Genomic DNA, 11,360 nt, shown 5'->3' with positions numbered 1-11,360 from the left:
CACAAGAAAGCTAGGGTGTATTTAGAGAAATATTAACAGTTTTTAAGGACAAAGAGGTCTGTATAGAAAGAGGGCTGTTAGTTGCCAAGGAGAAAATGTTTGACATTAAAACGGGAATTAGAACAGTGAGTTGAGAAGTTCTAATTTCATGTTGATAGTGCAAAGGAGAGGGGAATCCAGAATTTGTGAAATGTGATTGTAATGCATAAACTATAGTTTATGAATTTGTAGTAGTATCTATAAAATATATATCAGTTGCCATAAATTGGATGATGCCTACACTGGATCAACAATAGACAGGCTGTAAAATACAGATTTTTGTTTAAGCAGAGGGATAAAACTTTAATAGTGAGAATGCTGAATGGGAAATAGAAGGGAAATATTGAATGGGAGATGATAAGAGGGGGTTTAAAAGGGCAATCTATTGCTCAGAAGAGAATAGCATAAGTGTTTTATCTTAAAGAAAGTAAAAGAAGTGACTATATATTTAAAATAAATTTTAGAGATTAGGTTGACCTTTGGGAAGAGGGAGGGAGAGAAGGAAAAAAAAAGTAAAACTATGGAATAATTTGCATTTGTTTGGCCACAGAAATGAATGCAATGAAGAACACAGTAAAGTCAAACTAAGTGGGGTTATTACCCAGATTGAGGAGGAATTGTGTATGCTCCAGTTTTGTTAGGATGGCATTGGGTCCCAATCCCCATACTAATGGAAACATGGTTAAAGGAAAACTCACACTTAAATGGTGTTTGTTGAAAAGTGAGGATGAACATTGTTTAATTTTTTAACAGTTTTTATTTATTTATTTGAGAGAGAGAAAGCGAGAGAGAGGGAATACAAGCAGGGGGAGTGGGAAAGGGAGAAGCAGGTCCCCCGCCAGGTGGAAAGCCTGATGCGGGACTCGATCCCAGGACCATGAGATCATGACCTGAGCTGTGATATCATATGGGGAATCTCATTATGTACAAAAGGATGAACATGAACTAGCACACTTGAAAAGTTTTCCCAATACTACAGACATGCTTCTACTTTGCCCAAATTAGTGGAGTTTTCAAATAATGTTATTTATCTGTATTGTCTTAGATAATCCTCATGCTGGCTTTGCTGCTTGGGAGAATCCCTCAGGAGCTCAGCCTGGAGAAAGACTGGGTGTCTTGGCTTAAATTAAGAGTGCTATGATCAGGCAATAGGGGTGGGTCCTATCAGTCAAAGTAGGGTGGAACAGAATAGGGAAAGGATAATCACAAGGTCTGAGTAAATTCTCACTCTCAAAAACCAAAAGGCTAAGCCAAATAGATGTATAGGCTCTTTAAACATTGACAAGTGAAAGTTCCATCTTGATCACTAAGGCCTGACGTGGGAAAGTGAGTCACCAAAGATCACTCTGATGCTGAATGGCAGAACATGCCCTATGGCTTTTACAGTCAGTGTTCCATCTCCTGCCATGAGCTGCTGTGGAATTAACAAACACCAGGTAACTTCATGTGCGATCCGAATATGACATTTTAAATGGTAAGTTAACAGTTGGTCACATGTAAATGGTGTAAATATGAAGATAAACGAAGTGTTAGAAAATAAAGAGTAAATCAAGAGAGAGGAGTAAAATATTAATAGGGTTCTTATGTCAGAAATAGAGAGGCTAATTTGTCTGAATTTTTACCAGACTTGGTTATGTTCACCATGTTAATGATGTGTAGAAATACCCAAATGCATCAAAATTTAATCCTGGCAAATGAGAGAGGCCAGCTTGATTTAATGGAAAATCTGATTTTGAAAATGTAATTAAAATTAATGGAGTTTTATTACTTTCAGGTAAACATAGTAACTAATCATCAAGTAAAGTGTTTTGTTGTTGTTGTTGTGCCAAATTTACTCACATCAGAATAGTTACTAATTAGTGATTTATTCCATATATACTACAAACAAATGTTTAAAGTTCTCTTTGGTATATTAAATACCTTTCATTGTTTTTAACTATTTTATTTAAAAAAGAGAGAGCAAGAGTGGGGGTGGGCAAAGAGAGAGAGAGGGAGAGGGAAAAGCAGACACCCCACTGAGCTGGAAACCCGATGCTGGGCTTGAACCCAGGACCCTGGAATCAACGACCTGAGCCTAAGGCAGACAACCACTGAACCACCCAGCACCCCACCTCTCTTGCTTTTTTAACACTACTGATTGCTCTAAAAGTTGCCTTTACTAATAACTGCAAGGTAAGCACCTCAAAACCCTGTATTTTAATGCTTTGAATTATATTTTTAATAAACTTCTGTTGGCCTGTAATGCACAAAATGAGAAGTAGGTATCCAGCTCAGTGAATAATCTCAAAGTGAACACACTCATGTAAACACTACCCAGGGCAAGAAATAATTGCCGACTAGCTCCACTGAAACTACCTCTTGCCCCTTCTTAATCACTGGTACTAATTCCCTCCCTGCCAGTATATGAGCACTGTCCTGACACCATAGATGTGTTTTACCTATTTTGGGACTTGTATAAAGGGGATCATATGATAGACAGGTGTATTTTTGTTTGGCTTTGTTTGTGAGATGCATCCATGATGTTGCACGTGGAAGTAGTTCATTCACTTTCTTTGCTCTATAGTTTTCCATTACATGATTACATCATGACTCATTTCAGCTTCTCTGTTGATGGACATTTAGATTGTCTCCTATTTTTAGCTATTATGAATACTGCTGTTTTGAATGCTTTTGGTGCACTTACATACCAGTCTCTCTCGGATATATCAATAGGAGCGTGATTCCTAAATCAAACTGTAGGAGTATGTTAGCTTTTTTGGTAGATAACCACAGTTGTACCGATTCATACTTCTACCTGCACTGTATAAGAGTCCACTGTGCCCATATGTATGTCTTAGTTGTCACATTTTGTACTTTTAGTAGTTCTAGTGGGTGTAATACTATACCATTGTACTTTGAGTTTCTACTTCCCTGATTATTTGTTTGTCTACTACTTGGACATCCTCATTTTGAAAGGGCCCGTTCATGTCTCTCTTGTGTTAACATCAGCTTCTAGGTCTTTATCTTTTCAATGTGTAGGAATGCTTCTTGCATTATAAAGATTCTTTAAAAAACCATTATAGATCATATATTCTTCATATACTCCATGTTATGGGTATGAACTCTCTGTCAGTTATGTGTCGCAAATATTTTCTCCAGGCCATTGTCTTAACTTTTTGTTTTCCTAATGTCTTTTCCTTAATGGAATATCTTAATTTTAATCTAGTATAAATTATTAACCTATTTATGGTTAATGCTTTATGTATCCATTTAAGACATCTTCGAAGTGACTGAAGTTACATTCTAAAATTTGTCTTATCTTTCTCACTTAGATGTGCAATCCATGTGTTTAATTGAGTGACCCAATGTCACATTTATTATTATATGATGATCCCTTTCCCACTGTTGTTCTGTTGTACATTTCTGATTACTCAGGTGTCCGTATGATGTGAATGTCTGCTGTTTACTTTCTATTATGTTCTGTTTTTATAAGCTGCCCTTGGAGCCTGGGTGGCTCAGTGGGTTATAGCCTCTGCCTTCGGCTCAGGTCATGATCTCAGGGTCCAGGATTGAGTCTCACATCGGGCTCCCTGCTCTTCAGGGAGCATGCTTCTCCCTTTGCCTGCTCTGCCTTCTCTCCCCCTGCTTGGTCTCTCTTACTCTCTGGGACAAATAAATAAATAAAATCTTTAACAAAAAAAAAATATTGAAATGTGGTTACAAGTCATGACAGCAAGTGGAGGAATTCCTTCAACTTGTTTGATTCCCTGAGGATTTTTGTGGTTTTTTTAGAACTTTACATTTCCATATGAAGTGCAGAATACGTTCATTAGTTTCCACAAGTAAATTTCCACAGATGCTAGGTCTATAATGGAAATTCTTTTGAGTGTAGGTCAGTTTAAAGGAGAATTGACATCTTTCAAAATTGAGTGTTTCAGTTGATGAACATGGTATATTCTTTAATTTATTTAGATTTTATTTATCTTCTCTTAGTAAGAGAGTGTTTTTTGTATAGAAGTCTTGAGTATATTTATTTCTGTTTTATTATCCTATTGTAAGCAATATTGGTTTAAAATAATTTTCTGTTTATTCAAGTAAAACATAAATATACACAAGTGAACATATACAACTTGGAGAACTTTTACAAACTGAACACACCTGTGTAGCTAGCACCCGTGCAAAATAGAACTTTACCGGTTCAAAAGACCTCATTGTTCTTTCAGCAACTAGAGCTCTAAGTGCATCCCCTATCCTGAAATTTACCAGCAGAGATAAGTTCTGCTATAAAACTAGTATCATACAAAATATACTCTTCTTGGTGATTATTTTGCTCAGTATAGTGTTAATAAGTCATGACTATCAATATGTGTAATTGTAGATCATTTGTCCTAATAGTTGCATACTAATTGGTTATGAAATATACTACAATTTAATAATCCATTTTCCTGTTGATAGGTATTTAGTAGTTTTCAGCTTGTGTATGTGCTTTTAATGTTAGTCTAGTTGATCTGGAGTAGTAGTTCATTGTGGGTTTAATTTCCATTTTTTCAATAATGATCTTGAGCCTTTTTCATGTACTTATTTGGATATGCTTTTATAAAAACTTTGGCAAATTGTCTAAAGTCCTTTGTCAATCTTTTGCCCTTGAGTTGTGCTGTAGAATGCTTTATATATTCTGGATACAAATTCTCTTTGAAATGTATTTTATGAATATTTGATCTCAGTGTGTGGCCAGTATATTTTCTTATTTCATCTGATGAAGAGAAGTCTTTTCAAAACAATGTCTAGGGGCACCTGGGTGGCTTAGTTGGTTAAGCGTTTGCCTTCGGCTCAGGTCATGATCCCAGCATCCTGGGATTGAACCCCAAGTCAGGCTCTCTGCTCAATGGGGAACCTGCTTCACCCTTTTTCCTCTGCCTTTGCCTGCCACTCCCCCTGCTTGGGCTCTCTCTCTCTGTCAACAAAATCTTTAAAAAAAATGTCTAATTTATCAATTTCTTCTGTTATAGTTAAATCTTTTGTTGCCCTAAGAAAACATTGCCTGCATTAAGTTCATGAAGATGTTTTTAAATAGTTTCTACTCAAAGTTATATTTGTTAGCCTATATATATGATCGGTGGTGAATTAGTTGTATATTTTATAAGGTAGAACAAAACTTTATATATATATCTATGTATATATAGATAGATATATATATATACATATATATACACACACACACACACATATAATTTATTTATTTATTCTAGGATCATTGGTTAAAGTGTTATCTTTTCCCCATCTAATTGTTTTGATGCCTTTGTCCATAGTCATTACAGCATGTAGAACATCTTGCAAATCTACAAAATAGGAAACAGAACTAATACATGAATTCAGCAGTGTTTCAGAATAGTGAGTCAATATACAAAAATTTTGTTTTTGTGGACAGAACAATTAAAAATTAGAATTTAAAAAATATTTTAAATAGGATCTGGAAATATAAAATACTTAGGATTAATTTTAATATAAGATGTGAAATGCCTCTATATAAATGTTAATCTTAATATCTCTGTAAAATAGGATTATTTTATATAGTAATAATAATACATTACTTAAAAATTAATGTAAATATATCCTAAGTTCATGGATTGGTAAACTCACTGTTGACAAATATTATGTCTTTAAATTGATCTATAGGTTTAGTACAATCCCAATCAAAATCACAGTGGGTATTTTTATAGAAATTGAAAAGATTAGTCTAAATTTTATTTTCTTTTTTAGAGGAGGGATGGGGGCAGAGGGAGAGAGAGAATCTGAAGCAGGCTCCACACCCAGCATGGAGCCTGATGCAGGACTCACTCTTAGAACCCTGAAATCATGACCCGAGCTGAAGTCAAGAATTGGATGCTCAACGAGTTGAACCCAAGTTCCCTGATCAGTGTAAATTTTATATGGAATTTTCTAATTATTTGTTGTGCTGTATAGAAATAGAAATGATTTTCTTTCACTTAAAGTTTGGTTAACATCCAGGGCAAATTTTTAAAGCAGAATTCAGTGATTCATCACTTACATATAGAACTCAATGCTCATCACAACAGGTACCCTCTTTTTTTTTTTTTTTAATTTCTTTTCACTGTAACAGTATTCATTGTTTTTGCACCACACCCAGTGCTCCATGCAATACGTGCCCTCCCTAATACCATCACCTTATTCCCCCAACCTCACACCCCCCACCCCTTGAAGACCGTCAGGTTGTTTTTCAGAGTCCATAGTCTCTCATGGTTCACCTCCCCTTCCAATTTACCCCAATTCCCTTCTCCTATCTCCCCATGTCCTCCATGCTATTTGTTATGCTCCACAAATAAGTGAAACCATATGATAATTGACTCTCTCTGCTTGACTTATTTCACTCAGCATAATCTCTTCCAGTCCTGTCCATGTTGCTACAAAAGTTGGGTATTTGTCCTTTCTGATGGAGGCATAATACTGCATAGTGTATATGGACCACATCTTCCTTATCCATTCGTCCATTGAAGGGCATCTTGGTTCTTTCCACAGTTTGGTGACCGTGGCCATTGCTGCTATAAACATTGGGGTATAGATGGCCCTTCTTTTCACTACATCTGTATCTTTGAGGTAAATACCCAGTAGTGCAATTACAGAATCATAGGGAAGTTCTATTTTTAATTTCTTGAGGAATCTCCACACTGTTCTCCAAAGTGGCTGCACCAACTTGTATTCCCACCAACAGTGTAAGAGGATTCCCCTTTCTCCACATCCTCTCCAACACATGTTGTTTCCTGTCTTGCTAATTTTGGCCATTCTAACTGGTGTAAGGTGGTATCTCAATGTGGTTTTAATTTGAATCTCCCTGATGGCTAGTGATGATGAACATTTTTTCATGTGTCTGATAGCCATTTGTATGTCTTCATTGGAGAAGTGTCTGTTCATATATTCTGCCCATTTTTTGATATGATTGTCTGTTTTGTGTGTGTTGAGTTTGAGGAGTTCTTTATAGATCCTGGATATCAACCTTTTGTCTGTACTGTCATTTGCAAATATCTTCTCCCATTCCGTGGGTTGCCTCTTTGTTTTGTTGACTGTTTCCTTTGCTGTGAAGAAGCTGTTGATCTTGATGAAGTCCCAAAAGTTCATCTTCGCTTTTGTTTCCTTTGCCTTTGGAGACATATCTTGAATGAAGTTGCTATGGCTGATATCGAAGAGGTTACTGCCTATATTCTCCTCTAGGGTTCTGATGGATTCCTGTCTCACATTGAGGTCTTCTATCCATTTCAAGTTTATCTTTGTGTGCGGTGTAAGAGAATGGTCGAGTTTCATTCTTCTACATATAGCTGTCCAGTTTTCCCAGCACCATTTATTGAAGAGACTGTCTTTTTTCCACTGTATATTTTCTCCTGTTTTGTCGAAGATTATTTGCCCATAGAGTTGAGGGTCCATATCTGGACTCTCTACTCTGTTCCACTGGTCTATGTGTCTGTTTTTATGCCAGTACCATGCTGTCTTGGTGATCACAGCTTTATAGTAAAGCTTGAAATCAAGTAACGTGATGCCCCCAGTTTTATTTTTGTTTTTCAACATTTCCTTAGTGATTCAGGGTCTCTTCTGATTCCATACAAATTTTTGGATTATTTGTTCCAGCTCTTTGAAGAATACCAGTGGAATTTTTATCGGAATGTCATTAAAAGTATAGATTGCTCTAAGCAGTATAGACATTTTAACATGTTTATTCTTCTGATCCAAGAGCATGGAATGGTCTTCCATCTTTTTGTGTCTTCTTCAATTTCTTTCATGAGTGTCCTGTAGTTCCTCGAATACAGATCCTTCACCTCTTTGGTTAGGTTTATTCCCAGGTATCTTATGGTTCTTGGTGCTATAGTAAATGGAATCGATTCTCTAATTTCCCTTTCTGTATTTTCATTTTTAGTGTATAAGAAAGCCACTAATTACTGTACATTGACTTTGTATCCTGCCACATTACTGAATTGCTGTATGACTTCTAGTAGTTTTGGGGGTGGAGTCTTTTGGGTGTCCCATATAAAGAATCATGTCATCTGTGAAGAGAGAGAGTTTGACTTCTTCATTGCCAACTTGGATACCTTTTATTTCTCTTTGTTGTCTGATTGCTGTTGCTAGGACTTCTAATACTATGTTGAACAAGAGTGGTGAGAGTGGGCATCCTTGTCGTGTTCCTGATCTCAACGGGAAGGCTGTGAGCTTTTTCCCAATGAGGATGATATTTACTGTGGGTCTTTCATAGATAGATTTTATGAAGTTCAGGAATGTTACCTCTATCCCTGTACTTTGAAGTGTTTTAATCAGGAATTGATGCTGGATTTTGTCAAATGCTTTTTCTGCATCAATTGAGAAGACCATGTGGTTCTTCTCTATTCTCTTATTGATTTGTTCTGTCACATTGATTGATTTGCAAATGTTGAACCATCCTTGTAACCCAGGGATGAATCCCACCTGGTCATGGTGGATAATCTTTTTATTATTTATTTATTTATTTATTTATTTATTTGGCAGAGATCACAAGTAGGCAGAGAGGCAGGCAGAGAAAGAGGGAAGCAGGTGGTCCTGTTGAGCAGAAAGCCCAATGCGGTTCTCGATCCCAGGACCCTGGGACCATGACCTGAGCCGAAAGCAGAGGCTTTAACCCACTGAACCATCCAGACACTCTGGATAATTTTTTTTTTAATTACTTTTCAGCGTAACAGTATTCATTGTTTTTGCACCACACCCAGTGCTCCATGCAATATGTGCCCTCTCTAATACCCACCACCTGGTTCCCCCAACCTCCCACCCTCCACCCCTTCAAAACCCTCACATTGTTTTTCAGAGTCTGTAGTCTCTCATTGTTCACCTTCCCTTCCAATTTCCCTCAACTCCCTTCTCCTCTTCATCTCCCCTTGTCCTCCACGCTATTTGTTATGCTCCACAAATAAGTGAAACCATATGATAATTGACTCTCTCTGCTTGACTTATTTCACTCAGCATAATCTCTTCCAGTCCCGTCCATGGTGCTACAAAAATTGGGTATTCATCCTTTCTGATGGAGGCATAATACTCCATTAGTGTATATGGACCATGTCTTCCTTACCCATTCGTCTGTTGAAGGACATCTTGGTTCTTTCCACAGTTTGGCGACCGTGACCATTGCTGCTATAAACATTGGGGTACAGATGGCCCTTCTTTTCACTACATCTCTATCTTTGGGGTAAATACCCCCGGATAATCTTTTTAATGTACTGTTGGATCCTGTTTGCTAGGATCTTGTTGAGAATCTTAGCATCCATATTCATCAGTGATATTGGACTGAATTCTCCTTTTTGGTAGGGTCTTTGCCTGGTCTTTGCTGGCTTCATAAAAAGAGTCTGGAAGTTTTCCTTCTGCTTCAATATTTTGAAACAGCTTCAGGAGAATAGGTGTTATTTCTTCTTTGAAAGTTTGATAGAATTCCCCAGGAAATCCGTCAGGTCCTGGGCTATTGTTTTTTTGGGGAGGTTTTTTATCACTGCTTCAATCCTGTTACTAGATATCAGTCTATTCAGGTTGTCAATTTCTTCCTGGTTCAATATTGGGAGTTTATAGTTTTCCAGGAATGCATCCATTTCATCCAGGTTGCTTAGCTTATTGGCATATAACTGTTGATAATAACTTCTGATGATTGTTTCTACTTCCTTGGTGTTAGTTGTGATCTCTCCCTTTTCATTCATAATTTTATGGATTTGGGATTTCTCTCTTTTCTTTTGGATTAGTGTGGCCATGGTTTATCGATCTTATTGATTCTTTAAAAAAAAGCAGCTCCTAGTTTCATTGATACATTCTACTGTATCTCTGGTTTCTACCTCATTGATCTCTGCTCTAATCTTGATTATTTCCCTTCTTATGTGGGGACTTGGTTTGATTTGTTGTTGGTTCTCCAGCTCTTTAAGGTGTAGAGACAGCTGGTGTATTCTGGATTTTTCAATGTTATGGGGGGAGGCTTGGATGGCTATGTATTTCCCCCTTAGGACCGCCTTTGCTGTATCCCATCGGTTTTGGACCGAAGTGTCTTCATTCTCGTTGGTTTCCATGAATTGTTTAAGTTGTTCTTTGATCTCCTGGTTGACCCAAGCATTCTTAAGCAAGGTGGTGTTTAGCTTCCAGGTGTTTGAGTTCCTTCGGAACTTTTCCTTGTGGTTGAGCTCCAGTTTCAAGGCATTGTGATCTGAGAATATGCAGGGAAGTCTTTTGACTGACAAGTCTTTTGGTATCAGTTGAGTCCTGATTTGTGACCCAGTATGTGGTCTATTCTGGAGAAGGTTCCATGTGCCCTTGAGAAGAATGAGTATTCTGTTGTTTTAGGGTGGAATGTTCTGTGTATATATCTATGAGGTCCATCTGGTCCAATGTGTCATTCAATGCTCTTGTTTCTTTATTGATTTTCTGTTTCGATGATCTATTACTGAGAGAGGCTTGTTAAGATCTCCTACTATTAGTGTATTCATATCAATATGACTCTTTATCTTGATTAATAGTTTTCTTATGTAATTGGCTGCTCCCATATTGGGGGTGTAGATATTTACAATTGTTAGATCATCTTGGTGGATAATCCCTTTAAGGGCGCCTGGGTGGCTCAGTGGGTTAAGCCGCTGCCTTTGGCTCAGGTCATGATCTCGGGGTCCTGGGATTGAGTCCTGCATCGGGCTCTCTGCTCAGCAGGGAGCCTGCTTCCCTCTCTCTCTCTCTGCCTGCCTCTCCATCTACTTGTGATTTCTCTCTGTCAAATAAATAAATAAAATCTTAAAAAAAAAAAAAGAATTATGTAGTGTCCTTCTGTATCTCTGACTACAGTTTTTAGTTTAAAATCTAATTTATCTGATATGAGAATTGCTACCCCGGCCTTCTTTTGATGCCCATTGGCATGAAAGATGCTTCTCCATCCCTTCACTTTCAGTCTGAGTGTATCTTTAGGTTCCAAATGGGTCTCTTGTAGACAACATATGGATGGGTCCTGCCGTTTTATCCAGTCTGCAACCCTGTGCTGTTTTATGGGTGCATTTAGGCCATTCACATTGAGAGTGATTATTGATAGATACGTTTTTATTGACATCGTGTTACCTTTGAGGTCTTTCTTTCTGTAGGTTGTCTCTATATTTCTGTTCAATGCTATTTTTAGGATTTTTTCTCTTTTATAGAACCCCTCTTAATATTTCCTGCAATGTTGGCTTGGTGGTTGCATAGTCTTTTAAGCCTTGACAGTCTTGGAAACTCTTTATCTCTCCATCCATTTTGAATGTCAGTCTTGCTGGATAAAGTATTCTTGGCTGCATGTTCTTCTCATTTAGTGCCCTGAATAA

Source organism: Mustela nigripes, chromosome X (genome assembly GCF_022355385.1).
Source record: "Mustela nigripes isolate SB6536 chromosome X, MUSNIG.SB6536, whole genome shotgun sequence".
Classification (NCBI taxonomy): Eukaryota; Metazoa; Chordata; class Mammalia; order Carnivora; family Mustelidae; genus Mustela; species Mustela nigripes.
Note: the sequence above shows the minus strand (reverse complement) of the source record.